This window comes from Erinaceus europaeus, chromosome 1, assembly GCF_950295315.1.
Source record: "Erinaceus europaeus chromosome 1, mEriEur2.1, whole genome shotgun sequence".
Classification (NCBI taxonomy): domain Eukaryota; kingdom Metazoa; phylum Chordata; class Mammalia; order Eulipotyphla; family Erinaceidae; genus Erinaceus; species Erinaceus europaeus.
The window spans coordinates 162,699,072-162,726,146 of NC_080162.1; the positions used below are offsets into that span (position 1 = coordinate 162,699,072).

Sequence of the window (27,075 nt, forward strand, 5' to 3'; positions counted from 1 at the left end):
TACTACTATGTCTTCAAGGACAGTGGTTATCTTTTCAGTATCATTAACTTTTTGGATTTTTACATTTACTTATTCCCTTTTGTTGCCCTTGTTATTTAATTGTTGTAGTTATTATTGTTGTTATTGATCTCGTTGTTGGATAGCACAGGGAGAAATCGAGAGAGGAGGGGAAGACAGAGAGGGGGAGAGAAAGACAGACACTTGCAGACCTGCTTCACTGCCTGTGAAGAAGCGACTCTCCTGCAGGTGGGGAGTCGGGGCTTGAACCGGGATCCTTATGCTGGTCCTTGCGCTTTGTGCCATGTGCACTTAACCCACTGTGCTACAGCCTGACTCCCATCATTAACTTTTTACTTTTTAAATTGTACTTTTGGTTTAGTAATGGTTTAAAATATTGGAAGGTTACAGAAATATACACCTCACTCACCCCAGGAATTTTTATAGTTCCCTATCCACCACAACCCCTCCCCACCATGGACCCGGTGATAACCAACACCAAGCCTTCTTTCTTAAAATGTTTTTAAAAGTATTTTATGTTTATGTATTTACTAGATAGAGACAGAGAGAAATTATGAAGGGAGACATAAAGGAAGTGAGGAGAGAGATCTGCTGCACTGCTTTTTCACTCCTGATGCTTCCCCTCTGCAGGTGGGAACCCAGGACTTGAACCTGAATCCTTGTGTATTAAAACATGTGTGCTCAACCCAATGTGTCGTGACCCAATGGCATTTCTCTCATTTTTAAAAACATCTTTTCCATAGTGACACTATATTAATTACCAGACTCATAGTTTTGCCACTTGTACTTTTTTCCTGGGGCTTTTACGTAGAAGGTAATCTTTTTTTTTTTTTTAGATGGTATTGAAATTCTATAGATTGTCATTGTTTTGGGGTTATTTTTTATTATTCTTTTGTAATATTTATTTATTTCCTTTTGTTGCCTTTATTTTATTGTTGTTGTAGTTGTTGGATAAGACAGAAATGGAAAGAGGAGGGGAAGACAGAGAAGGGGAGAGAAAGAGTAGAGACCTGCAGACCTACTTCACCCCTTGTGAAGCGACCCCTGCAGGTGGGGAGCCAGTGTCTCGAACCAGGATCCTTAAGCTGGTACATGCGCTTTGCGCCAAGTGCGCTTAACCTGCTGCGCTACTGCCAGACTCCCTAAATTGTCCTTGTATGCATGATGCAGCATGTAAGTTATTAGAGAAAGTACTAGATGCTAATAATTAAAATTATGCTCTATTTCTTTGTCAAAATTTACCTTTCCTATTTTTTTCACCACAGGCTACAGTAGCCTCAGGAGGTCTGTTTATATTTCTATTTACAGATAACTTGAATATTGTGTTATGTTATACTCTGCAGTAATGCTAAAGGTCTGAATCATTTGTGACTTTATATGGACTCTTTTTGATATTATCATTTTTGAAGAGGATTTTAGGTTCAGAAGGACATGATTATCTCGAGTCCCACAATTTTCTTGGAAATAGACTTTTAAATTCACGTTTTTAGGTTCAATGAATTAAGGCTTTGTTTTCTATAGATTCATTATATTTTACATTTAAAATATTTTATGTCTTTAAATAATATACTTTTACTTTGACCCCTTACATTGAGGGGAAATATCTTTGAAGGTTTTCTTTTCACATCGGAACCTGGTATATTTTTCAGCTATAATTTATTGATATAAAAAAGACCCTTTTATATAAGGAACTGTAAGCAAACATTTAGGTTTCTTGCCTTTTAGAAAAATGTCTTACATAGATAAATGTTGAAAAATTACTTGGATAATAGACTTTAGTTCAATTTCCTTAAAAATAAATTATGTTTAAAGGTAGGCATATCTGAGAACCTGATCTCATGAAAAAAATACCTAGAGATAATAGAAATTAGTTTTTACCATTCATGTCTTTTCCCAGCCCCACCTTCGTAAAAAGCAAATGAAAAGGCTAAAAATTCCATTCTTTATTTTAGCATGTATAAAATGAAAGCAGCAAACAATAAGAAAGCATAACACACTATTACAACCTCTGCTGTTTATTAATTCATTTAATTTAAATGCAAATTATATGTTTTAATAATCATAAATTGCTTGGCATCAGGTTGTTCCTAGTAATGAGCAGTTTGAAAGATGGCACTATTTTTGAAATTCTAATAAAGCATTCCACAGAGCCTTCATACTTTGTGAACATGGCTGCCCCTTGAAAGACCCCGAAATACCAAGCCAGAATGATTTCAACCCTCAGATGGGTTTTTCAGGTTTGAATAAGAAGGCATTCTTAACTTCATAGCTAGATCTGAACATAGAAGTTAAGAAGCAATTTCAGATCAATCTGTAGAAAGGTTTTGCCTCTGATCATGAGCAAGCTGAGGCCCTCTCTCCAGTAGGTATCAGGAGTCATGTGATGGACACTAATGATGTCTGCTGCCTTTTATCATCTGTCATGGAGAAGTCAGATGCATTTCCACACAGACAGTCAGAACATTTAATGAAACAAAACAGCATTATCAAACTCCAGGTTTCCCAATACTCTTTGGTCTTGAAATGAGACTCTGGGTTCATTAAACTGTGGCTTGTGGAGGTGTACTACAATGACAGCCAAATGAACCCCAAATTACAATAAGATCCCAAAGCAGTTTTTAATATACAATAACCACTTTTTTATTATAAAAGTTCAAGTCAGCTCAGCAAATGATGCTGGTTTAAGTTCACTATATGTGTAGAGACATCTTTATTTTTAATATATAATTGTATGCTTGTTATAGGAAAAATTAATTAAAAGTTAACCCAAATTATATTATCCATAAACATCTTTGATAACCTGTATATGCTTATTATTTTGCTTTTAGTCATCTATTTTATGAAAAATTCTAATTTAATTTTTTATGTTATTGCAGCCCCAGGGTCTACCTCAATAAATATTTATTTTATCATTTTATTTTGTTTATTTGTTCTACTTTATTGGGGGATTAATGATTGACACTACAACTGTTGAATCTCAGTCCATCTTTCTGAAAATATACAGTTTATTTTTTTTACTTCTATAAAAAAGTATATTTTTATATACTTCTACTGAGCAGCTACAGTAGCCCACACACTTTTTTTTGTCTTTAATGTAAGAATAAATCCATGTAGATAGATGTTAGTCTGTTATATTGCCAAATACTCCTGATATATTTATCCACTATATTATTTTTGTCATATCTACTACATCTTAGGCACATTTTAGTTCACAGCTGTGAACTAAAACTATTGATAATAAAATATTTGTTCAAAGAGAAATCACATTCTGGAAGAGCAGATTATGCAGATATATGAAATACACAAATGAAAAAGAATATGTACAAAGGTACATATATGACGCTTCATGGTAAGTCCTGTGGGGAAGAACCAGGCGGTGGAGTGGGGAATGAGTGCCCCCTTTCCCTGCTTGCTCTACCACAGCCACAATTCACTCTTGTTTTTTACTTTACCAGGTATGCTTCAACCTGAGGACTTTTGCATGGACCGTTCTTTTCGTATGACTTTTTCACCTCTTTCTAACCTTTGCTCAAATGACACCTTTGTGAGATCTATTCTAATGAATCTATTTCAAATTGCTATTTGATGTCCCCTATTTTACCCCAGCATGCCTAACTCATTTACCACAATCTTCTTATTTCTGTATTACTTCACGCCTGTCACTTTGCAAAAAATGTTCCTCACACCTAGCATAGAGATAGTGCATATTGCTTATCTTTCATCCTCTCTCCACACATGTCAGGTCTATAAGGGCAGAGATTTGGTCCTGTCACTAGTGTATTACATGTACTGGAAATTAATATGCAGCAGCATAAAATATGTGTTAAAAATAATTGTGGGAGTGATTTGACAAAACTCAGATTGGAGCCTGGATTCCACTGCACTGGAGGAAACTGGTGCTGTTAACATTTTTGCGCCCCTCCCCATTCTTGTCATCACAGGTTGAATGTTTCTTTTTTTTTTTTTTTAAGTATTCTACTACCAGATAAGCTTTCTATTTCTGAGTATTTTTTCTTATTTTATGTTGACTTACTTATGATCAATAAGTTCATTGGATAAGAGGGATACAATTCCATACCATTCCCACCACCAGAGTTCTGTATCCCAGTCCTATGTTGGAAGCTTTCCTATTCTTTATCGCTCTGGAAGAATGCACCCACGCTATAATGGGGTGTAGAAGGTGGGAGATATGGCTTCTGTAATTGCTTCTCCACTGGACATGGGCGTTGGCAGTTTGATCCATACTCCCAGCCTGTTTCTGTTTTTTACTAGTTGGTCAAGGATCAGGACACGTTGGTGAGGTCGTTTGCCCAGGGCATTTATGTTAGCATTATGGACATCAAGCATCTTGTATTCTTAAGATGTGTCACCAACTACACCTTAGAGAATCTTGATATGTAAGGTTCAAAGGGAGCTCAGACTGAGAACATCCAAAGAATGTGCCTTATGTTTTAATGCCACATCTTTCTATAAAACCCTACTTATCAGAAATTGTTCCTCTTTCTTCCTCATCAGCAGAAAGATTGTACTGACTTTACCTCTTATGTATTTGATCTTTTGTCTCTTTCACATCCTCTCATCTCCTTCCTTACTCAGAGCATCATATTTCAGACTGATAATGCATCCTTTCTGTTGCTACCCAACAATCAGGTAGCATATAAATCATACTTTTCTCCATCTCCCCGTATCCTTTTGTTGTTGCCATTGCTTAACTTTTCTGGTGACCTTTTTCAAGTGAAAAGAGAGACCACAGTAACAAAACTTCCCTCAGTGCAGTGGGGGCAAGACTTCTAACTGGATCATGTGCATAATAAATCCTTGCCATTTTACACATAGCAGGTGGAGTGGGGTAGGGATTGCCTGCCAAAATAACTCACTTGGACAGTGTGCTGCTTTGCCATGTATGTTGCCCAGGTTTATTTCTGGCTCCCATGGCATTGACGGAAATCTTTGGCACTGTGATCTCTATCTAAATTTCAAAACACATAGGTGCGATGTTTGAGAATGAACCCAGATCCTCCAGCCAATACACTACTGATTGACCTCTGCCTTAATTTTCTGTTTTATGTCTTATTAGGGAGAGAAGACAATACAGAGATACCAAAGTGCTGCTCCAGCAACAATGGAGTGCCATCTTCTCTATTCTGAATGCTTGCATGTGGTGCTGGGATTGAACCCAGGGCCTCACTTATAGAAAGTATATGCTCTACTTATTGAATGTGACTCTATAGGTACTTTATTTGTTTTTAATAATTTATGAATATTAATTTACATTCTATGTTAGTCTGTAAATATTACATTTACATACTAATTTTTTCCAGATCATCGTATTTTAATGGCTTGCAGTACAGTTGTTAGCACATGGGTAGAGTGTCTCATCTTTCTGTGATAGGTGTCTGCAGAACAGTCTCATCTCACGCTTAGATCATTTCCCACCATTATGTACCAGGATGGCAATACTCTTTCCACCCCTTCTCCTTCCCTCCTCCCCCAGAGTCTTTGCTTGGTGCAATATACTACACCCAATCCATGTTTGACTTTATGTTTCCCCTTTTTATCCTCATTTTTTATGTTCCATCTATAAGTGAGATCATCTGGCATTTGTCCTTTGTTTGAATTATAATAAGACACAGCCAAGTTGAGGCAATGAGGTGACATTAAGATGAATAGTACTTAATGGACATTTTCAAAGCTCTTACTTTGCCTACCTGTGACAATTGACACAGTGCAGCGGGGACCAGGGGTTTGAACTCCAGGTCCCTGTACACAGTAGTGGGTGCACTCAACTGGGTGTGCCACCACCCAGCCTCTTTTTAAAATTTCATATTTTCAATAGTTATGAATGAAAACATTTGTAAAATTTCCTGGTTATACTTTTAACATTATCATTTACAAAAATAGGAGTGAACAAAATAATCTCAAATAAATAGGTGTCTTTTGTTTCTGTAATTTACTTTCTTTTCAAATCTTTTCATTGTTGAGATCCTCTGCTTTAGACAATGTGATGAGATAGTTCCCATGACCTGAGAAAGAAATGTCAGTTCCATTATTTTCAGAGAATGCAGTCAGTCACCTCCCAAAGAGTGTGAGCCAGAATTGGGACCAAGTTTGACACTTGCTCCCACAATTATGGTAAATTATATTATAGATGGACTTGTACAGATATAGTCCCTAATCAGATGATTTCAAGTAAATTAGAAAGGAGATTCTCTAAGCTAAACAAATTTTACAGAGAGAAAGAGGGAGAGAAAAAGAGAGAGAGAGAGACTGGAGCATCAATCTGACCACATAAGGTGTAGGAAAACAAACTCCAATTCTCAGGTGTGCAAAATATATATTCTACCTGCTAAACCAGTTCTCCAGTCACAGAAGTTTCTGTTATATAGCCTGAACTACTCAAATGATGAGTCCTTAAAATGTGCTTAGCCTTTCCAGAAAGTAGGGACAAAACCATGGGGTGGAATACAGAGGACCCCTCAGAGAAGGGAATGCCCTGACAATGGCCCCTAGAAGCTGAGAGCATGTGGTATGACAGAAACCACAAGAATAAACAGTATCCAGCTGAATGCAGATTCTTTTTTTTTCTGATGAAATCATAACTTTTATTTAAAAAAAACACATGGGAACATAAACATTGTTCTATATGGAAGACTGAAGCTGGTACATCAAGCTATGGTTTGCAGGCAGTTCCACAATTCTAGCAACATTAGCATAAGACATTAGCATTGATATTTACAATATGCAATTGAAACCGGGGATGAAGGTGCCCAGGAGATCACCATCCCTGTACTTCCACACCACATCACACAATGGTGTATTAACTAGTTTAATTAAATAATGAATGCCACTTTCTGTTATTTCCTTAGGTTCAAAGCTATTTTTCAAAGTTATTCTGTTATTTCCCAGAGTTCAAAGTCCAACTGCTGAATACTAAATTATATTTTGCCTATATTTTTTAACCTAGAGCTAAGGAAGAAGATTTAGAACAGGGACTGTGCAAAATAAGCAGGGGAAAGTGCAAAGCAGAGCCAAGTTAGACCCTTGACTGCAAATTAATAGCTATGTTCGTTGTGTGTTAATGTATAACAAAATTGCATAAATTTATCCATCTGAAATGCTCACTTGTAACAGTTTGGGAGATTAGTATCTGGACACAGTCTTTTGGGTCTTCCATTCAGGGTCTAACAAGGTTAAATCAAGGTATCAGATGATGCTGGGTTCCCACCTGGATCCCAGGGTCCTCACCTTCGCTCATTCAGCTCTGGGAAGTTTGACTGAAAGCCTCATTTTCTTACACTCTGGTGACCACGCATGCTCCTCCCCTCTCAATTTCTCTCTATCATATAATAAGCAAATAAATATATTTAAAATATATAAATAAGTATTATATTAAGCAATAAGAATAAATTGGATTTAACTCATTGATTGCCTAGTGTTTACTTATGTTTTCTTTCTTAGCTATTTGATCATGTTGCCCCTCTTATCTAGATTCTACCCACACACACACACACTGTGACCACCTCTGAGTACTTCAAAACTCTACTGCAATTGTATTTTCTCTTAATCCCTAGGATACTTCAGCTGTACCTTTCATGAGGTGCTGACCACTACTCATCAAGCATTAGAATTATTTATGTGGCTTATTATCTCCCTGTGGGCTGGCCTGGCTCCATGTCTAATTCATCATTCCCTTCTGTGACTTTGAATAGCTGAAACTCAATAAATAGACTGATTAAAGAATACATAAATAGGAGTATCTTAACATCACAATGACACTGTACTGTCATTAGAAAAAGGTTCTTCAGTTAGTGACTTCCAGAATTGCCCTCCATAATTCCAGATAAAGAACACCAGCAAACTAACTCCTGTCCTGTTTAAAATAGTGTGATTGATGGGCAGAGTATCTCAGTGAGTCATGGAAATGGCATAGATGCACTGAGTAATAGATATCTTTTTGCATAATTCTAAATAACTGGGAAATGTTGAAATACAGTTGTAAATATGAAAATTATGGTGTATCTTTTTCTTTTTTATGAATTTTTAAGTGTACTTGTTTACTTTTATCGCCCTTGTTGTTTCTATTGTTATAGTTATAGTTATTGCTGTTGTTATTGATGTAGTCATTGTAGGATAGGACAGAGAGAAATGGAGAGAGGAGGGGAAGACAGAGAGGGGGAGAGAAAGACAGACACCTGCAGACTTGGTTCACCGCTTTTGAAGTGACTCCCGTGCAGGTGGGGAGCTGGAGGCTCGAACAGGGATTCTTACTTTAGTGCTTGCACTTTATGCCACTTGCACTTAACCAGCTGTGCTGCTGCACTACTGCCCAACTCCCCGTGGATATCTTTTTTTCATTTTAAAGATTTTATTTATTAATGAAAAAGGAGGAGAGAGAAAGAGCCAGATATCACTCTGGTACATGTACTGCCAGGGATTGAACTCGGGACCTCATGCTTAAGAGTCCAGCGCTTTACCTACTGCACCACCTCCTGGACCCAGATCTTTTTTTCTTCAGTTACTTTCAATGAACCATTGATATATCAGTACTATTATTCCAGGTTTTTATAATATTGTAGATATATATTATGTATGACTTCACAGTTCTCACATTATCTTAGCAGAGCTCACTCTGAAATAAAATAAACATTAATAATTATTAATAACATTTTAATAGAGTATTGCATTAACATGTGAGAATATTAGAACTTATGCTTTTTACAAATATTCAGCATATGATAATTTTTAACAGTTTTAAAATTTGCTATACCATTATATTGGCTCCATTTCCTTGGGCATTGCATGGTTAAACAAGTAACAAAATTACTGCCATTTAATTAGGTAGGGATGTCAAAAGCAACAAAAGCTGTCATTTCTTGAGCACAAGACCACCAAGTCACATGTTCAGCATTTCACAGGCATCATTTTACTTGATCCTTAGAAAACTTAGAGGGGTAGATAATATACTTTATCCAATTTACATCTAACTTGGCTCTTAGAAGAATGACTTTTCCCCTTTATTCTACTTTTATAGGACATAGAAATTGAGAGGGATGTAGAGAAGGAGAGAGAAAGACCTGCAGACTTGCTTAACTTCTTATGAAGCATCCCTCTTCCAGATGGGGAACCAGAGTCTTGAACACAGAGCCTTGTCTGAGTCCTTGCACTTAGTACTATGTGTATTTAAACAGGTGTGCCACCCTGGCACTTTGACACTGTTTTCTTAGAATTCTAAGAAAATAATTTTTGAAAGCTAAGAGATACATGAAGTTGAGACAGAAATTTTGAAGTCTTCCTATAGATTGAATTTCCTGTTTCAATTTTCTCTTACCAACATTTTCCCTGCCTCTCCTATCTGAAGCTCACTACCTTTGGCCTCAGTCTTCAGAGTTTGTTATATATACCTCCTGTTTCACTTGTGAGTGAGTTTATGTTTACCCTGCCACCCAACAGTAGAAAGCTTCTACAGTTTTCACTATCCAAAGTAATGAAAATCAAAGGAAAAGTTACCAAAGAATTACAAGGACAATATCTGAGTGTTCTAGAGCCAAAAATTGCCTACTCAGTCCTATCAAAAGTCTGAATAATGCAAACAGATATTGTTAATGGGAATTATCGGATACATATGTAGCCTGTCAGAGGTAGTTCCTGGGTAAGGAGCTTGTGACACCACTTTTGCTGTTCAAGACATCACAACTGACAACTGCTCTGCCTTACAATGAAAAAACTATTGAGCTGTTTTCAGTTTTTATGACCTTTTAAGAAATGGGTGATGTCTGTGTTGTGTAGTTGGATCTAAATGGGCAAACCTGGACTTTTGGACATTTTTTATATTTGTCCTTCTCAACATTGACTCACCTCAGTGCATCTGGTAGATAAAACTTACCGATGGTAAAAGTCTCTGTAACTTTCTGATACATGTTTTTTTTTTTTTTTCAATTTGATGTAGTCCCATTGGTTTGTTTCTGCTTTTGTCTTCCTTGCAATTGGGTTTGATTCATCAAAGATGTCCTTGAGGTTTAGGTGGGAAACTGTTTTACCAATGTTTTCCTCTAAGTATTTGATTGTTTCTGGTCTGACATCTAGGTCTTTGATCCATTTGGAGTTGATTTTTGTTTCTGGTGAGATAAAGTGGTTCAATTTCATTCTTCTGCATGTTACAACCCAGTTTTCCCAGCACCATTTATTGAAGAGAGCCTCCTTTTTCCATTTAATCCTTTGGGCCCCCTTATCAAAGATTAGATGCCCATAGGTGTTGGGATTTATTTCTGGGCTTTCAATTCTGTTCCACTGGTCTGTGTGCCTATTTTTGTTCCAGTACCATGCTGTTTTGATGATGATGGCTTTATAATATAGTTTAAGGTCTGGGAGTGTGATGCCTCCATTTCTGTTTCTTTTCCTCAAGATGGTTTTGGCAATTCTAGGTGTTTTCAGGTTCCAGATAAATTATTGTACTGTTTGTTCTATTCTCTTAAAGAAGCTTGGTGGAACTTTGATGGGTATTGCATTAAATCTGTATATGGCTCTGGGGAGAATATTCATTTTGATGATATTTATTCTTCCAATCCATGAGCATGGGATATCTTTCCATTTCTTCGTATCAGTTTCTATTTCCTTGAGTAGTGACTCATAGTTTTCAGCATACAAGTCTTTCACTTCTTTGGTCAGCTTTATTCCTAGGTATTTGATTGATTTTGCTGAAACAGTAAATGGGAGCTCCAGTTCCCAAGTATGGAGACACGTGGTTAGTTCTACTCTCCTGATTGGATTCTTTCTTCGATGGGAAGACACTTTTAAAAATGGGTGCCTGAGGCAATTCAGCAACAACAGTCAAAAGCACCCTAAATGAAATTTCGAGGAGCTTTTTGGACTAGGATGCCCTCCGGGGATTCTTAATCCTACATAGTGAGATCTTGATAATCTGGTTCAAGTTGCGTTTCATAAGAGAATGATTTGAATGACTAAATTTTTGTTTGACATTGACTTTAAAAAAAAAAAAGCTAGACGCAGCCATGATTTCTAGAGACATCCAAAAACAATCCAAAAATTGTTTTTTCCCTCCTATGATTTCTCTTTTACGTCTTGACATGAATCTAAAACGTTTAATCCTGAAAACTGTATGAGTTATGGGTGGGGCAGATAGTGCAATGATTATGTTAATTATTCTCATGCCTGAGGCTTTTAACCGTGGTTCTTCTGTTTACCTTTCCACATTTTATTGAGTTTAAACTGTTTAAACAACCTTAAAATCATACTAGAAAAGACTTCCAATTATAATGAAATTATCAATTATAGTAAACTTCTAATCTGCTACAAGTTTTGTTCAACAAGTAAGTAAATTTCAGCTGTCAAGTCTTCACATGAAAAAGCATCTACTCAAATGGAATTCCCGGAAATCCATTTGGACCCCTGTTCTCTGACATCGCCCCCAGAAGCCAATGATGTGACCTGGCATGACCTGAAAAAACAGATTCACAGACTCGAAAGCTCACTCTCTACAGAAAAACAGAATTCTGGTGGCCGACATTCCCCATCGAGACAGACGTGCAGCGTTTCATCCTCTGGCATTTTCTTCTGTGGTCAGCTACTTTGGACTGACACCTCCATCGGACTTACTGGTACACGCTGCTGTGTTTCTCAAAGACTAACTTCAGTCAATTGCCTTGAGACTTTCTAGACCATGTCCCCTCGCCTGCAGGCTCTGTCCCAGAAGCAGAAAACTGCCCCTCCTTATTAGGTTATGCCCACAGAGGCATGAAGCGCCCCAAGAGGCAAGAGATGCCCACAGAGGCAGAAAACGCCCTTTGAGGCAAGAGATGCCCCCAGAGGCATGAAGCGCTCCCAGAGGCAAAATATGCCATTTTGCCTGCTAGGCCTTACCCTTTGAGGCAAGAAACGTTCCCCTTGGCATCACGCTGGTTATTGCTGCTTGCCTATTTTGTTTTCCATGTCTTATGCCAGTTCTTTTGAAAATGCCTGTACGATATACGTTTCTGTTCACCCCACAATGACCATTAGTTAAAAAGAAAGGGGGAATTGTTGGTATGCATGAGACCCCTTCTGTTTCATTTAGTTTAAATCCCCCCTGCTTAACACTATTCTATATACATAACCACTTCATTCTATTTACATAACCACTGTTAACAAGTACCACCCTCCCTCCAGGGCATTTGTGGTTCAGTGATAGGATTCTCGCCTGCTCCACCCCCTCTTTGTCACACTCTGATTTTCACCAGTCACTTTTCTCTCCACCCTCTCTATGTCACATCCTGTTTCCACCCTACTTGGCAAGTATATATAAAGACAGCATTGTGAGTTTTAGGGTACTTTACCTTGAGTTCAGCTTAGCTCATCTTAGATTGTGCTGTGTCCTGCATGAATAAAGAGATACTGCGTACAACCCAGCCATGAGTCCCTGGTCGGGTGTTACCCGCCCATGAAGCCAGCCCGGCGAAAACAACATAACCCGTCAAAAATAACAGGGAGTGATATCTGGTATCTTCTTCTTCAGATTTAGTGTTTTCATAAAGAAATGCCACTGATTTTTGTACATTTATTTTGTAGCCTGATACCTTGCTATATTGCCTAATAACTTCCAGTAATTTTCTACTGGATTCGTTAGGTCTTTCTATGTAAACTATCATATCATCTGCAAATAGTGAGAGCTTGACTTCTTCCCTTCCAATCTGTATTCCTTTGATTTCTTTCTCTTGCCTGATAGCTATGGCATGAACTTCCAATACTATGTTGAAGAGTAACGGTGACAGTGGACAGCCCTGTCTAATCCCCAATCTGAGGGGGAATGCTTTCAGCTTCTGTCCATTGAGTATGATGTTGGCTGTAGGTTTGCTATATATATATACTCCACTATCTTGAGGAATTTCCCATCTATTCCCATTTTTTTGTAGAGTTTTGAGCATGAATGGGTGTTGGATTTTTGTCAAAGGCTTTCTCTGCATCTATTGAGATAATCATGTGGTTTTTGGCTTTGCTTTTATTGATGTGGTGAATGACATTGATTGACTTACGGATGTTGAACCAGCCTTGCATTCCTGGGATGAATCCCACTTGGTCATGATGAACAATCTTTTTGAGGTGTTGCTGTATCCGGTTGGCCAAGATCTTGTTTAATATTTTGGCATCTATGTTCATCAGAGATATTGGTCTGTAGTTTTCCTTTTTTGTTCTGTCCCTATCAGCTTTTGGTATCAGGGTGATGTTGGCTTCATAGAAGGTATGCTTGAAAATTAAAAGGAAGAAAAAAAAAGGTTTTTTTTTTTTTTCCCTTTTCTCCCTACTCTAGTTCTTAACCCAAATTAAGTTATAGTCACCTCCTTGGTGTTACCGCTAGGACCCCTTATTGGCTGGCCTGCTAAAGGCAGAAAATCCTACTGTTTCCAGGAGATGTGGTTGGAGCTCAGCTGCTAGCAGCTCTCAGTCCGCCATCTTCCGGGAAACCCCCCCCCCAGACTTTTTTAAAGGATTTCTCGAAAATGAAAACTAGCTCCAAGTCCTTTGATCCACTGAGAGCTATACTTAAGAAGTCTTTGGATCCGCCCTCAGGGTCGCACTAGTCCCGGAGACTCCCAAGAGAAAGCCCCCGAGCTATAGTGCTCCCTTCCGGTCCTCTGCCGGCCGCCCTGCAGTGTTCTGCAACCGGCGGAGGAGCCGCCTTCCCGGGTGGAGGACAGTGCTGGCGCACCCGCCTTGCCCGCCACCGCCTGGGAAGTCTGGAGCAGCCCGCCCACTAGTCCGTGCCACCTTTACTCTAATTCTTAACCCAAATTAAGTTATAGTCATCTCCTTGGTGTCACCGCTAGGACCCCTTATTGGCTGGCCTGCTAAAGGCAGAAAATCCTACCGTTTCCAGGAGATGTGGTCAGAGCTCAGCCGCTAGCAGCTTCTCAGTCTGACATCTTCCTGCAGTCCCCCTTTTTTTTTTTTTCAAAGTTGAAATCTTGGAATCTTGGCGTTGGAAAACTCCTTTTGGATGTTTATGTAGTGTCTAAAGTGATGATCTGAGACCATTTTGTTTTAACAACCAGTGAGTTTGGCAAAAACTATGGATATACTTCCACCCAAATAAAGAAACTATACTTACAGATTTCCTTTAGGTTCAGGAATTTACAAGTCAGTTACCTTTTATCCTTTTTTTAAAAAAATTTGTGATTATAGTGGGTAACAACATTGTAAGATTACAAGGTGTATTTCCTCATCACACCCATCACCAAAGTTCTGTGCCCCACCCCCTACCTCCCAAGGATAACACCATAGTTTTCACAAGTCTTAGACACAGTTTGTGTGCTGCTGCTGGTTTTTTCCTTCAAGTTCATGTGTAAAAGTTCTCTAGAGTCCACATGTGAGTGAAACTATCCAATATCTTTTATCCTTTACTTTCTCAGCAAAAGCCCTACATATAACCACCACGAAGAAAGATATTCCTATTCTGGTCTTCATTGGGACTGTTATAATTTTAAATAAATCTTCAAACTATTAATATTTATTGATATAGTTTAACAAATTATATCTTAAATATCTAATGCCCTTGTGTTTCTATAGAGTCTTTTCTTTTTTGTGTATATGTGTATTGGAGGGATTTTCTGTTGTTTTTAGTAACATCTGTTTTCTTGACATCATTATACATTCCCTATGAAGAGTGCCAAGGAATGGCCACAGGTGTCTGGCACATTCTGACTATGGCCAGGAGACCTATATCATTAGAATAATGACCATGAGTCATCCTGCTTGGCTTGTGTTTGAAATGAAAACAGGAGACAAAGCTGACATAAATGTAGGTCATTTAAGGCACTTTATCTCTGTTTATTAAAGTTAATTGCAAGTCTGGCTTACAATTAACAATTGCCCAAAGAATTAAAATGTCCAGGATTCCTGACAAAACAGTGACCATGGCACTGCCCCGGATTTAATATTCCCAGGAATCAATTTTCATCACCACTGAGGAGAAAGTCCTGCTGGAAAATAAATATCAACACTACCTTGGCAATACCACAGCCATTTATGATTTTTTATGACTGTCTATACAGATCCAGTATGAATGCAATGCAGCTGGAGGCTAATTAATGGATGCAGGTAGGATGTTCCATCCCTTAAGAGGGAGGCTGCCCGTTCCCTCACCGGCTGCTGGCTGCAGCTCTCATACTGATAGCATGTTGTTGTCAGTGTTGCCACCTCATTAGAAAATTAGCTTTTAATTAACTTTGGAAGCTGTTGTATGGGTTTGGATAGGAGGCATACATTTGTACACATCTTGTTGCAGAATTAAAACGCCCCTTCATGTTCCTAATGGGCCTCTCCTGCCTTTCAGGACAGCAGCAGTCTAGCTGCTTGCAGGCAACAACTCCATGGGTTGTGGTGGTGGCCACGCAGCTCCAGGCTGTCCCCAATTACAAAGAGATGTCCGTCAGTGCCCTCTGGAGCAGCCTCTTACTCCAAGGCCACTTGAGACATTAGGAAGCAACAGAGAAGGACCACAAATCCAGATGCTCCCTTTTATGCTTCTGACCCCCAACCTAGTTTTAATGGCAAAGAGTCTAGCAAGAATGTGCCTTACCTCATTTTTATACTTCAGTGTCTCCTTTGCCTGAGCACAGTGGTGATAAACCTACAGACAAGATAAATAGCTAGATTATCACTCTTCTCCCGAGGGGAAAGCCATACTGTCAATTAGGCTAATGGGGGTTCCTGGGTCAGCTCTGGCATGCCCTAACACTAGGGAGGACTTTTTGTCCCGCATAGCTGCAAAGCCCAGAGATGGATTTGAAAAGTGACTGTGACCCTAGGGTGGCCAGTCAGCAAAGAGGGAAGTCAAGAACCCAATGATTAATCATCTGCCACAACAATGGGAGGGCAAGGAAGATGAGGCCCAAGAGACCAGATCTCTGGGACTTGATTAGAATTATACATCGCCTCTTTCAACTCTCATTGGTGGCTTAAAAGGAGATGTAGGTGCTTTCTTCTTAAGAAGTGAAGCTCCATCTTTCATTAAAATAAGTATTTCTTTTATCATACTTTTTTCGTTCAAAGCACTTACTTTGCCATCTCATTTGATCTCATTACCAGTCTCTGAGGGGTTTAGGACAGGTGGCATTTTTTTCCCTCATGTTGCAGATGATGGAGCCCTGCAACACAACAGAGTTTAGTGACTTCCCAGTAATCACACAGTCAGCTGCTTATGGTGCCAAAGTGAGAAACCAAATCAACCAAACAATTCCAATAACCCTCGTTTCTGATTTCATAACAGTATTACTGAGTAGTAGGACTATCTATTCAGCAGGCCATAATGTTCTCAATAAATCCTCTTTCTTCACCCTCCCTTTCATTTATTGTCATCTGCTTAGTGCCTGGATACTTTTGAGTTTGAGATTTCTACTCTTCACCTAGAAAAATGGTTTAATACCCAAAACTAGAATACCCAAACACTTAAATACATACAACTTTACTGTAGTTGCTTATGATTGACCACATTAGTCAGCACAGGAATAAAACTTTGGCTGTCACTAACACTTGAAAAGACTAAAACATTGATTGAGTTGTGTTAAGATATTTTAGTATGAACATATGATTCTCTGCGTATGTTTATTTCTGAGGTTTTATTTACATAGACGTGTCTGTATTTATGCATATGACAACTGTTATTTTGAAGAAATAAAGTAGAGGTGAAGGTCCAGCCATCCTCAGCTGTTAGAAGCTAATATTGTGTTAACAGATGCACAAGGGAAGGCTAACACTTTATTACACTGTTTACACCTGAATTGGGAAAGGAGGTGGGGGAGAACAATGTAAATAAACATAATGTTTTCAAGGAATATGAACTAAGTAAGTAATAGATTTTAAGCAAGAATGTTTTACTATTCTTCTGATCTGAATTCCTTCTTCTCTTAAACAGGCAATAAAAGCATTAGCCCAAATATTTAGGCAGAAGTGAAGTAGCTATTCTTCAGGGTTTTTTTTTATGTCTTGAGAGTAAGACAAAGTCACTAGTTTGTAACGTTTTGGGTGTTGAGGATAGAGGAAGTAAAAAAAAAAAGTTGATATAGTGACAATACATATCATTACTAGAAAACACTTAAGACTTTGTGGTTTGTTGAGTTACAGGAGTTCTTTATGTAACTTGGTTACATGTACACTTTTTGTCAGAAAATGATATGTGAAGACATATTTTGCCTTCTCTCTATAATATATATATATGTGTGTGTGTGTGTGTGTGTGTGTAAAATCTCTCTCTCTCTTTAAAGTTTTGTAGAACTGACAAGTGAAATTATTTGGTCCTATTGTCTTATCTTTTATCAACTTTCTTGAGCTTAAAGAAAAGTAAAACACTCTAGCACTCTAGTAAAAAAACAATAGAAGTTCACATTTTCTTAAATTATGGTGCCTAAAACATAAAGAATATTAAAGTATAAAAAATGTGGAATTATTAACAGGTGCAATGAATATGACTGTATTTACATTGCTATAAAATAATTTAATATCAGAAAACTAATCCACCTCAATTACTTTTAACAGAAGAGATTTTTCTTTTGTCTTTTTTTTAAGGAAATTCTTTTTTAAATTTTTATTTATAAAATGAAAATATTGAAAAAAACCATAGGTTAAGAGAGGTACAACTCCACACAATTCCCACCACCAGAACTCCATATCCCATCCCATCCTCTGAAAGCTTTCCTATTTTTTAACTCTCTGGGATTATGGACCCAGGGTCATTGTGGGGTGCAGAAGGTGGAACTGGGCATTGGCCATTAAGAATAATGAACTAAGTTTTGAGTTTATCATTCTTAATAGCTGTGAACTATTCCATTGATATATAAGAGAATTAGATGAGCTACAAAATTATCTTGAAAACTGAAGGAATGCACTCATCTGAGCTCACGAAAATGAGTCTCAATTGTCATGCCATAGAACTGGATGATGAAAGAAATAGCTACCCCACAAGCGAAATTTAGTCTTTCTTGGTATTTGTATATTTAGTTCAGAGTATAGTATAATTATGGTTAATGAGTATTTTCCAGCTGACTCCCTACTCCACCTCTGTGCAACTCTCACTTCATTCTCAGAATTAAGCTACTGGCATTCTATGTGTTCTTTGGCAGCTGACTTGTTCTCAGCAAGCTCTGAATTTCTCATCTATAAAATGGAACTAATATGTACTCCTACAGCATTACTGTAGGATCAAGAAAGCAAATTTTTATACAAGACTTGTCATAGTGAATCTCAATTTCATTTTTCTGTAAGAAGGTGTATAGCAACATAGAAGTTTGTTCCTATAAGGAAATGGTGTTTTCTTCTGAGGAGTCAATTTCATGGATTTAAAAATTGGAAGACTGTCATTTTGAATCACAGTAGTATTTATAATTGTAATACCATGCAACCTTTGAATAAGTGTGACTGAACTAAAATTAGTGTAGTTTCTTCTTATGGAAATAGTCTTGTTAAATTGTAGTAACTAGAATCTTAATGGCTTAAACTTTCTATGTAAATTAAAGCACAAATGATCAATTTGATGAGTTTAACTTTTTTAAAAAACAGTTCCATAGAAAGAGTATAGGTTTTTAATTGGCTTGGATACTTACTGCAGAACTTATGAGCAATGTGTCATGCTCAGTGTACTTAATATTTGTGAGATTCACTTTCTTTGTGTGTAAAAAAATGGAATGGATTTATAAAACACTTATATAATAGGTTCTTTGTTAAAATTTTGCAGTTTTTGATTGTATAGTTATTTTAATTTTCATAATTTTAACTGGTTTAGTTCCTTGGATAATACATGGCATCATTCTCTGGGCAGAGAAAATGTGATTGTATAGTGAATAGTCTTCTTTTCAAGTCTTGAACCTTATATGGTGACTGACATCCCTTCTTGTCATACACTGACCTTTGACCAGAAAAAGTCGTCCATGATGTATTCTTTCTTAAGAATCTCTCACATGTCAACTAATGAACATCACTGGAACTTCCAACTAAAAGCAAGATAAAGTACTCAACTTTAGTATTTCATGGTTAAAGTAGGAGTTACATAGGTTAGGAATATAACAGTATTACTGAGTTAACCTTTATGATTGTTATTTCAAAACTGAATTTTAAGAATTCATCAAGGGACTAAATATTTGTTCAGCCCACAAACAAACCATGAATTGAAATGATAAAGTCAGAATCTATTTATTAATAAGTGCAAGATGGCTACATTATCTGTCCTTGATTGTTTTGATAGTAAATATAAGGGCTGGCTGAGAAAGAACAGGAAAAGAAAGAAAAATTCTTTAAATTTTATATCAGTTAAAAATGTATCAGATCCTGTCAAGCTGTTTTCCTATGCAAAATAGATTATGCAGTAACTTATTCACTGATGATAGATATTCTAAGTATTTCTTATATTAAATAGTAATCTTACAATATGTAACAATTAGAAAATTAGACTTGCATTGGGTGGTAAAAATTCCTTTTCATAGTACAAGTATTGTGACAAAATCTGTGGGTGTAGTATAAGCCCTTGGGTATCTGTGAGTCTGAAATATCAAGCAAATAAAAGACACACAGCCTATATTTTCCCATGGAGTAAATAGTGCTAAACATAAATATTGCAGCATTGAACATAAAACACCCTATGCAAAAAATATAGACCTTGTTTGTTTGAGGCCCCTAATGCTTTAAAAAAGCTTACATCAAGGGTACTATAAGTACTATATTTAAGAATCTAATTCAATTAAGGGGTTTCTATACTGCCTATAAATTTTTCTATTGAATTGATGCCTATTTTCAATTCAAGACAATGCATTGTTCTATGCCAACAAACCTTGTTAGGTACTTAATAGTAGCAATAATATATAAAGAGTGACTAGAGTGTTTGCTGGAAAATTTGTCAATATTAGTAATTACCAGCAACTTCTTCCCATTGGAATTCAGACAATAGAGCTCTGGGCCTATTCTTCCTTTTTAAACTAATTTTATGAAATACATACCTAGTGTATGATCGTATCTTGGAGCTTTATAGGTACACTTTATTATTTTACCAGGTTTGCCAGAAAGATATTTTTAGTGAGGAATCTTTTTACTCATTCTTTGTTTCCACAGAAGGGGTGAAGAAATATTTCCAGCTTTACTCTAAATTCTTCTTGCTTCTTCACAGGGAACAGAGCAGGTAATGTCGCCAAAGCCTCCTGTCCAGTGGGTCACAGTTCATATATTCCGTACACAACTGGCCCCCACAAAATGGAAAATTATGTCCTCAGCATTTTTGAATGCTTACTTAAATAGACGAGAAGTGTGGCCTCTTTCTGAGTAAACTCTACCTCTAAAGAAACAGACCCAGGACAGATTCCAGAACCCATTGTACTCTCTCCAGCTTCCTGATGCCCTCTCCTTGGGGCAGCAATTACTAAACACCACTGCAGAATTCTCCAAACAAAATACCAAATATGTACTCCAAGGGTCTTTGCAAAACTCTGCTCTTCCCTTTAGTTTGTTGTTCAAATCTCAATTCAGGAGGAGAACATAGGTGGTGCCTATGTTGACCTCAGTCATCAGAACATCTTAAATATAACACAAATAGCATAACATAAGTTCACAGCAATAAAATGACAAAGCAGAACACCCTTCATCCATCTTTACCATGGGTCGTTATTTTGGAGTACTAAATATTCTTATGTAGGCAGAGACTTTGATTTCTTTTTTTGTTTTTTGGAAGTTTTAAAATTTTTCTTTTCTTTTTTTCTTTTTTTTAATTTTTATTTATAAAAATGAAACACTGACAAAAACCATAGGATAAGAGGGGTACAACTCCATACAATTCCCACCACCAAAATTCTGTATCTCATCCCCTCCTGATAACTTTCCTATTCTTTATCCCTCTGGGAGTATGGACCCAGGGTCACTGGGATGCAGAAGGTGTTACGCATGGCTTCTTTAATTATTTCCCTACTGAGGATGGGCATTGGCAGGTCGATCCATACTCCCAGTCAGTCTCTCTTGTTCCCTAGCAGGGTGGGAATCGGGGCTCCTGGACACATTGTTGGGGTCATCTGCCCAGGGAAGTTAGGTTGGCATTATGTTAGCATCTGGAATCTGGTGTCTGAAAAAAAAAGAGTTAACATATAGAGCCAAAAAAAAAAAATTGTTGACTAATCATGAATCTAAAGGCTGGAAATGCAACAAGCAAGTAGACCTAAAAAAAAAAAAACTATAAAGTTTGTAATGAAATAGTGGAAATAGTGTCTACTTAGACTTAGACACTCTCCTCACCTACTTCCTATTATACTTCCCTCACTCACTCCAAAGCTAACCTTATCAAAGTAAGGACTACAAAAGCTGAATAAGGGCAAGAGACTGACATACTTTAACAGTGACTCTTTAGTCATTATCAGGCCACCCCCTCAGCTGGGACCCTTGTTGGGGAGTCCTGAGATTCCCAAACAGACGTAACAGGCCTAGATCTTGAACAGCCCTCTCTCCATTAAGACTTTGGTTTCTACTGAACACCCTTTCAGCTTCTTATGGTGAAACCTGGAGATAGGAATAGGTACTTGGGACCTCAAGCTACAACAAAAGTGGTTGTTTTTACTGGGGGTTGAGAGGGGATTACTGAGATGTACACAGGTAAGTAAATTATCCCAATTGATCACTTACAAAGGGTATGATTTAGAGCAGAGTTCATCAAAGTAAGTTATACAAGAGAAATCAATGGGTATACAAAGAAAATATTATGTTACATTATTCTAACTGCTGTACTAAAATAATGATATTAAACTTTACTAGTATTTTAATATGGAGCTCAAAAATGGTATCTACAAGAAAGTATATCAGGCAGCTATTTCTCACATATAACATTTCAGCTTATAGCCATACTTTTGTTTGGTTTTAGAGTAATGCAGTGTATTGAGTTGAAACATGCCTCAGTAAATGGATCTAAAGATTATATTATGTAATTTTAAGTAAATAAATATTGATGTAACATAGATAAATAACATGAAAATTTATATAAGGAAATAAAAGGTTAAGACAGCACTAATAATATTGGATTGTAAGAAAAGCTACAATATATTTTTGCACAGAAAAGCAGGGCAGGATGGTGGTTCATTTGGTAGCGAACACATGTTATAGTGTGCAAGGAGCCAAGTTTAAGTCCCTGATCCCCACCTGCAGGGAGAAAACTTCATGGGTGGTGAAACAGTAGAGCAGATGCCTCTCTTTTTCTCTCCTTCCCCTTTCCCATTAGATTTCTCTCTGTTTCTATCCAATAAATCAATGACTGAAACATTTAAATAAGAAAGAAAAACATAACAAAATATGTCATGACTTCAGGGAATCCTGGGATTCACATACAGACATGAGGGCCTAGACCTCTAACAGGTCCCTCTCTCCACTGTCACTGGTCATCTGTATCAGAAACAACATAAATGACCCCTTTGTGGGCTTCTACAGGATCTTGCCCTCACAGTGGATCAACAATGATAGGGACTGATCCTTTCTCAGAAGGGAGATTGGGCCAAAATCCTCTACCACTTGAGGAAGATGGGTTCCACAATGGGTGCTATCTAGAATATTCCTAGCTATGACCACAGAATACAAGTTCAGACCTACCGGGATGCAGAGGTTACATCAGCTCCTGCACTGAATATTGGCTCCAGATCAAATTGATGGGGTTTATAGTTAATGTTATTTATATACTTTTCCCATATTTGAAAGCTACTCTCTTCCGTGATGCAGCTTTCTAGTCTGGATTCTAGTCAGAAATCTAGTTCTAGATTTTTGAACTCTGACACCATCTCTCCAGACAATATCTTTGCTCCACCTACATATTAGCTGTCAGACTCAGGCAAAAATTAGTAGAGCCATGGGGCCCTTGGAATATACCTAAAATAGACCTACTTTTTCCAAAATGGAGGCCCCAAATCTCATCTGCTATATTCTTGCCTTTAGGTTCCAGATTATTAAACAATTTGTTCTTCTTTACATTGTAATCTTTTTTCAGCCACCAAGTTTGACTTCCATCCCCAACCTGACTTCCCCAGGCAGGGTACCTCACCAATGTACCCTGGAACCCTACCTCTCTGGAGTCCTGGATAGGAGTATGAATCAACCTGCCAATGAGAGAATCACTTACTGAAGGTAGAACTTCCACCTTCTGTACCCAATAATGAGCCTGGGTCCATGCTCCCAGAGAGATAAAAAACAGGAAAGCTTTCAAGGGAGGTGATGTGATACAGAACTCTGGTGGTGGGAAATGGGCGGAATTTTAAATTTTACCTCTCTTATTCTATGGTCTTGAGGAATTTCTTTAATATTTTTATTATTATCTTTATTGGATAGAGGCAGTCAGAAAGGGAAGGGGTGATAGAGAGGGAGGGACAGAGAGACACCTGCAGCTCTGCTTCATCACTCGCAAAGCTTTCCCACAGCAGGTGGGGACTGGGGGGTCGAACCCAGGTCCTTGTGCCTTGTAACCTGTGCACTCAACCAGGTGCACCATCACCCAGCTCTTGGGGAAATTTTTTATTTTATAAATAAATTTAGAAAATGTTTGTTTAAAAAAATGAGGAAGAAAATGGCACAGCTTAGAATGTTAAGTTCCTCTAGTTAATTCAAGGAAAAATAATGATAATCTCATATGATCCTAAAAAAACACTAACCTTAAATTTAGAGTATGTTGAAAAATAAAAGAAATTTACAAAAGGAATTTTATTACAAAGGAATTTTATATGCTATATTTAATTAATAAAACTTGGTCTTTTCTTGTGATGCTAATGAATGAAAAGACAAAATAATTAGCAACACATTTAAAATTTAGGCATTTAAAACAGGGTCTTTTTTTATATCCTTTAAAACTCAGTCCATTATTACACAAAACTCAAGAGTTAACACATAGAAACCATTTTATTTAAATTTTTAATATTTATTTCCCTTTTGTTGCCCTTGCTTTTTATTGTTGTTGTAGTTATTGTTATTGATGTCATCATTGTTAGATAAGACAGAGGGAAACGGAGAGAGGAGGGGAAGACAGAGAGAGGGAGAGAAACATAGACACCTGCAGACCTGCTTCACTGCTTGTGAAGTGACTCCGCTGCAGGTGGGGAGCCGGGGGCTCGAACCAGGATCCTTACGCTGGTTCTTGAGATTTGCGCCACATGCACTTAACCTGCTGTGCTACCTTCCAACTCCCAAAGATTTTCTTTTTAAATAAGATTTATCTTGTGAGAGAAAATGAGAAAGAGAAAGGACTAGAGCATTGTTTAGCTCTTGCAAACAGTGGTACTGAGAATTGACCCTGTTGTCTTTGGGGTCTCAGTCAAACAGTTTGGTAACCTTATAGACCAAGGCCTCAAAAGATAGCTTTCAAGTATCAGTCTTATGTGATAAAATTTTCTACTCCTCTACTGTAGGGTGAGTAGGTAGCAGTTTAAGAAAAGAAACATCTTAAAAACTTTGTGAAGGCAGAATGTGATGCATATACCATAAACATTTATGAAGTCTCTGACAGCAGGGATAGAATGAACATTGGCATGGTTTGTGCCTAGTGGTTATTTTTAAATAGACCAGAAGTAAGCATAAGAGCAATGAAGCAAAAGGTAGACAAAGGGATTTAGATTAGGGAATTGAAGATATTGACTTGTAAAATCCTCAGAGAAGTCAAGAGCCGAGCCTGCTACTATCTAAAGGATGCATATGAGAAAAAAGAATTATAATTCTGCATGTTTCTAAGGCAATCTTGTATGCAATTTTCACTAAGCTGTCCACTTTTTCCTGAAGGTGTCTTTATGCTCTCTAACACAACTGTTGTTACCACTATGCCAAATTCTATGTTCTGGCTGCAGTGTGAACTGAATCCTAACATGTGGATAACCCTCACATCCATCAAGTTTCCCATGAAGACTCACTCTTTTAAAAGTCACAAGTGAAGCATGGAATTTGACTCCCTAAATAACCATTGAGGGTTAGCAATGGTAACTTGAAGATATGAATTCAATAGTGACTCTTCATTCACAGTAAAGTGCTGTGAGAAAACTCAGCAGATAATTTTTCTCTCTGTCTCAGTCTGAATGATCCCATTTTGTGTTAAGATACTATTGAGCATTATGTTATATCCTTCAAGCTCTTTATCAAGTGATTATCACTATGTCTGTGATAGCTATATGTGACTGTTTTTCTTTTTCCCTTTCTTCCACCATTTATCCTTCCTTCTCTTCCTTTATTTTTCCCTTCATATTTTTAAAGACCCTAAAATAATGTCAACTAGATATTTGGGAGACAGAAAAATGGTCCACATTATTTTTTCTCATATTTAAACTGTGTGAGAACAAAAAAATACAAAAGAGAAATAACTGAAGACTATATATTGATGAGGAAAGAATTAATTTGAGGACAATAATGGAAATTACTCAAAGCAAAACATGAAGTAAGAAAACTAAAATAAATGAATTAGTATAAAGGAGTTTTAGAACAATTTCAGGTGGTCTAGCAATAACATACTGTTTTTTTTTTTAGAAAGCATAGAGGAAAGAAATTAAAGAAATAATTACTTAAAAAAAATCTGTGACCACATAATGCGAGCTCAGACCTATAGGGATGCAGAGGTTACACAGGTTCCTGTGCTGCATACGGGCCCCAGATGAGATAAATGGGGTTTACTGTTAATGGTATTTATAGACTTTTCCCATATTTGGAAGCTTCTCTCTGCCCTGATCCAGCTTTCTAGTCCTATTTCCAACTCTGAAACCATCTAGCCATATCCTTTAGCCCACCTCCATGTTAGCTGTCTGGCTCAGGCAAAAATCAGTAAAATCATGGACCTCTTGGAATATACCTAAAATAGACCTAATTTTTTTTCCAAAATGGAGGCTTCAAATCTCATCTTATCTTTAGGTTATATTCTAGCCTTTAGGTTCCTGATTATTAAATGATTTGTTCTGCTTTATATCTTAATGCTTTTTCAGTCACCAAGTTGCAGATGCTACCATGACATCAACCTGTCTTACCTGGGCAGATGACTTCACCAATGTGTCCTGGAGCCCCACCTCTTTTGAGCCCTAAACCACCAAGGAAAGTTAGAAACAGGCTGAGAGTATGGATCTATCTGCCAACACCCATGTTCAGCGAGAAGCAATTACAGAAGCCAGACCTTCCATCTTCTGCACTTCGTAATGATCCTGGGTCTATACTCTCAAAAGGATAAAGAATAGGAAAATTTCTAATGGAGGGGATGGGATACAGAATTCTGATGATGGGAATTGTGTAGAATTGTGCCCCTCTTATCCTATGGTCTTGTTGATCATTATTACATCAATTAAAAAAAAAACCTCCAAATTTATGGGAAATTGGTACCTATATTAAAAATAATGTTTTAAAAGAAAATTGACTAAGCAAAAGTAAGAATATACTGTAATCTATAAATAATTAAATACATCATAGTTATAACTGAAAGATCAAGAAGGAATAAATGGAAGCATGTTGATATGAGCTTTATATTGGTATAGTATCATAATATTATTTGAAGATGGTGTAATAAGATAAATATATATGCTATGAATCCTACAATGTCCACTGGAATAACAAAATAATTTCATGGCTAATATAACTACAAAGAAGATATATTTGACCCGCAAAATACCCAATATAAAATTAGCATTAAAAAAAAACACTAGCATTTTATTATCCCCAAATGTCAATGAAAGGATTGATATGTTCCATATGAAAATATGTTTTTCAAACCAAGGGAAATGAATACTACTCATATGGTTCTGCTTTGAAGTCCTAGCTTGATAAAGACATATAGCTCAGAGAACAAAATGATAATAACTTTATTAGATCAGGAGTACTTTCACACTTTTTGTAATAATACACATGGGATTTGTCTTCTGTAAATGTGGCATGTTTTCACTGTGGCAGAAACATACATAGATACACTGCAGAAACCTTAATTTTCTCTATCATACAAGAAATAATTTCTAAATATACACAAGAGTAAGAATCTTTACTTATTTAAAATATTTATTCATTGATCCCCTTTTGTTGCCCTTGTTTTATTGTTGTAGTTATTATTGTTTTTGTTAT

At 37.1% G+C, this 27,075-nt stretch overlaps 1 long non-coding RNA gene across 1 annotated transcript; it reads left to right on the plus strand.

Annotated features, from left to right (window-relative positions):
- Positions 1-558: 558 nt before the first annotated feature.
- LOC132540827 (uncharacterized) lies at positions 559-26,401 on the plus strand. Its single transcript, XR_009551950.1, has 3 exons — positions 559-648; positions 5,096-5,249; positions 25,959-26,401. It is a non-coding gene; the product is annotated as an uncharacterized LOC132540827 (long non-coding RNA).
- The last annotated feature ends 674 nt before the right edge of the window (positions 26,402-27,075 follow it).